Source organism: Propithecus coquereli, unplaced genomic scaffold (assembly GCF_000956105.1).
Source record: "Propithecus coquereli isolate 6110/MARCELLA unplaced genomic scaffold, Pcoq_1.0 Scaffold161, whole genome shotgun sequence".
NCBI lineage: Eukaryota > Metazoa > Chordata > Mammalia > Primates > Indriidae > Propithecus > Propithecus coquereli.
Genome location: NW_012140636.1, coordinates 1,326,699 through 1,330,675, shown reverse-complemented (window position 1 = coordinate 1,330,675; position 3,977 = coordinate 1,326,699). Strand labels below are relative to the sequence as shown.

Below are 3,977 nucleotides of genomic sequence, written 5' to 3'. Positions count from 1 at the left end.
TTTTTCTTCTGAAAGCTCACATTTTAAGCACCAGACTTATTCTGTTCATTTTTCCAGAAATAAAACCAAGGTTTATCAGTTATTTTTTCCAGTAAAAATGATGTTCCATGAAAAAAGTGGCTAGTTCACCTCCTAATCCAAAAAATTGCCTAGCCGTTGTATTTTATTACGCAGTGGAAGTGTTTTTTGTGCAGAATACGAAAGAGACATGTACACAGATTGAAATTTAATGAAACTGGTGATGCTTATTCCTTCATCAAGGGCATTCTTCAGTGAAACTGACATCGTCACTGTGAGAGCGATGATAATAAAGGAGACAGCGACTGCTGGTACAGTTTGGTGTCTCTGTCTCGATTCTCACTAAGGCACCAGCAGATTTAGCCACCGTTGGTTTTGCACCGTCAGTGCAGACATCAGCACAGTGGAAAATAAAAGAACATCTTAGCATTGTTTTGAGAAAAGGATCTTGGAACCCCCTAGGGGTCTGCAAAACACACTTCGAGGACTGCTGATAATATATATTCAATTTGGAAAGCTCTTCAGACAACATTTTTATTGATGAGAAAATGGAGTTTCCCTTTGGCTTGCCTTTAGTATTGTAATCTAGAGAATATTGAATTTAATTCTTCTAAGAAAGGTGAATCATCTTGGGCTAGAGAATATTGAATTTAATTCTTCTAAGACAGGTGAATCATCTTGGGATGATAACATTTAAGTGTAACTTTAATGTTACATGAATTTTTCTTCAAGGCGCTAGAGAATACAGGCATACTTCATTTTATTGAGCTTCACAAATAATGCCTTTTCTACAAATTGAAGCTTTGTGGCAGCCCTGTGTTGAGCAAGTCTGTCAGTGAATGGCATGTGCTCATTTCATGTCTCTTTCACATTTTGGTAATTCCTGTCATATTTCAAACTTTTTCATTATTATATCTGTTAACGGTGATCTGTGATCAGTGATCTTTGATGTTATTGTTGTGATGTTTTGGGGCACCACAAACTGTGCCTTTTTGTAAGACAACACACCTGATGGGTAAATGTGTGTGCTCTGACTGCTCCACCAGCCACTGCTCCTTCATCTCTTTGCCTCTCCATGGGCATCCCTGTTGCCTGAAACAACAACACTGAAACTCGGCCGGTTAATAACCTTACAGTGGCCTCCAAGTGTTCGAGTGAAAGAAAGAGTTGTATGACTCTCACTTTAAATCAAAAGCTAGAGGTTAAGCTTAGTAAGGAAGGCATGACAAAAGCCAAGATAGGCCAAAAGCTAGGCCTCTTGCACCGCAAGTTTCCCAAGTTGTGAATGGAAAGGAATAATTCCTGAAGGAAATGAGAAGTGCTACTCCAGTAAACACACACATGATAAAGTGAAATAGCCTCATTGCTGATGCAAAGAAGGCTTTAGTGGTTTGGGTAGAAGATCAGACCAGCCACAACATTCCCTTAAGATTAAGATTAATCCAGAACAAGGCTCTAACTCTCTTCTATTCTGTGAAGGCTAAGAGAGGTGAGGAAGTTGCATAAGCAAAGGTAGCAGAGGTTGGTTGATGTGGTTTAAAGAAAGAAGCCGTCTCCGTAACATAAAAGTACAAGGTGGAACAGCAAGTGCTGATGGTGAAGCTGTATCGGGTTATCCAGAAGATCTAGCCAAAATCACTGACGAAGGTGGCTATACTACAGATTTGCAGTGTAGACAGAATAGCTTGCTATTGGAAGAAGATGCCATTTAGGACTTTCATAGCTAGAAAGGAGAAATGAATGCCTGGCTCCAGAGCTTCAAAGGACAGGCTGACTCTCTTGTTTGGGGGCTAATGCTGCTAGTGACTTTAAGGTGAAGCCAGTGCTCATGTACCTTTCCAAAAATCCTAGGGCCCTTGAGAATGATGCTGAATCTATTCTGCCTGTATTCTAGAAGTGGAACAACGAAGCCTGGATGACAGCACATATGTTTGTTTATAGCATGGTTAACTGAATATTTTAAGCCAACCGTTGAGACCCTACTGCTCAGGAAAAAAAAAGACTTCTTTCAAAATATTACTGCTCATTGACAATGCACCTGGTCATCCAAGAGCTCTGATGGAGATGTACACAACATCCATTCTGGAACCCATGGATCAAAGAGGAATTTCACCTTTTAATTTTTATTATTTCAGAAATACATTTTATAAGGCTATAGCTGCTGTAGATAGTGATTCCTCTGATTGATCTGGGCAAGGTAAATTGAAAACCTTTGAAACGATTCACCATTCTACATGCCATGAAGAACATTCATGATTCATGGGAGAAGGCCGTAATATCAACATGAGCCCTGCACAGTGGATGCACCTGCAATCCAGGCTAGGGGAGGAAGATCGCTTGAGCTCAGGAGTTTGAGACCAGTCTGTGCAACATAGTGAGACCTCATCTCCAAAACCAAAAATATCAACATGGACAGGAGTTTGGAATAAGTTGATTCCATCCATCATGTTTGACTTTGAGGGGTTCAAGACGTTAGTGGAGGAAATAACTGCAGATGTGGTGGAAATAGCAAGAGAACTAGATTTAGAAGTGGAGCTTGAAGATACGACTGCATTGCTACAATGATAGAACTTTGAAGGCTGGGCATGGTGGCTCATGCCTGTAATCCTAACACTCTAGGAGGTCGAGGTGGGAGGATTGCTTGCGCTCAGGAGTTCGAGACCAGCCTGAGCAAGAGTGAGACCCCGTCTCTCCCAAAAATAGAAAAATCAGTTGGGCACCGTGATATGCGCCTGTAGTCCCAGCTATTTGGGGGGCTGAGGCAGGAGGATCGCTTGAGCCCAGGAGCTTGAGGTTGCAGTGAGCTAGGCTGACGCCATCAGGGCAACAGTAAGACTCTGTCAAATAAATAAATAAATACGTAAGTAAGTAAAAACTTTGAATAGATGAGAAGTTGCTTCTTACGAATGAGAAAAGAAAGTGGTTTCTTGAGATAGAATGTACTCCTGGTGAAGATGCTGTGAATACTATTGAAATGACAAAAAGAATGTTACACAAACTGAGCTGGTAACGCAGCGGCAGGGTTTGAGAAGATTGACTCCAATATTGAAGGAAATTCTGTGGGTAAAATGATAACATGTAGCGTCACATGCTACAGAGAAATCTTTTGTGAAAGGCACAATCGATGCAGCAGGCATCACTGTTGTCGTATTTTAAGAAATTGCCACAGCCCCCTCAGCTTTCAGCAGCCATCCCCCTGCTCAGTCAGCACCACAGCAGCAAGGCGGGACCCCCGACCCGCAAAAAGATTATGACTCCCTAAAGGCTCAGGTGGTCCTTAGCATTTTTTTTTTTTTTAGCAATAAAGTATTTTTTAATTCAGGTATGTACATTGTTTTTTTTAGATATAGTGGTATTGCTCAGTTAATAGACCAGTGTAAACAACATTTATATGCACCGGGAAACCAGAAAATCTGTTTGGCTCTCTTTATTGCAATATCCCTTTTATTGTGATATTCACTTTATTACAGGGTTCTAGAACTGAACCTGCAATATCTCCAAGATACACTTGTATATACAATGTGTATTAGGTATATATATATAAGCTATGATATATTTTGTAGGAATAAAATGATAGTTTTGTGGGAATAAAGCTATTTTAACAGAAGTGTATACAGGTATATGGAAACTGGTACACATTTTTCAGAACATACATGTGTAACATTACTCAGTCTCTTTATTTTTCCTAGTTGTGTGTTTGAGTAAATATAGAATCACATTTAATAGTTCTCCTCCTTCCTAGCACTCCCATTTCTGGCTCTACATTAATACCTTTTTGTTCCTCTGACAGTTCAGTCTTCTGTTCCTCACCTTCCTTGATGGTTAAGCGCTTCTTGAATAACTGTCCTTGCTTATCTGTCAGTACTTTGCACGCTAGAACTGTCTGTCTGCTGCATTTCTGTGAATTGCCCTCAGTAATGAGCCTCGGTGGGTCTCTCGGTATAGCAGAGTATCTGTTA

The 3,977-nt window shown here is 40.4% G+C and overlaps 1 protein-coding gene across 1 annotated transcript in view; it reads left to right on the top strand.

Annotated features, from left to right (window-relative positions):
* EIF4E (eukaryotic translation initiation factor 4E) overlaps positions 1–3,977 on the top strand; it is a 53,285-nt gene that overhangs the window by 40,687 nt on the left and 8,621 nt on the right. The gene's annotated exons all lie outside the window — the stretch shown is intronic.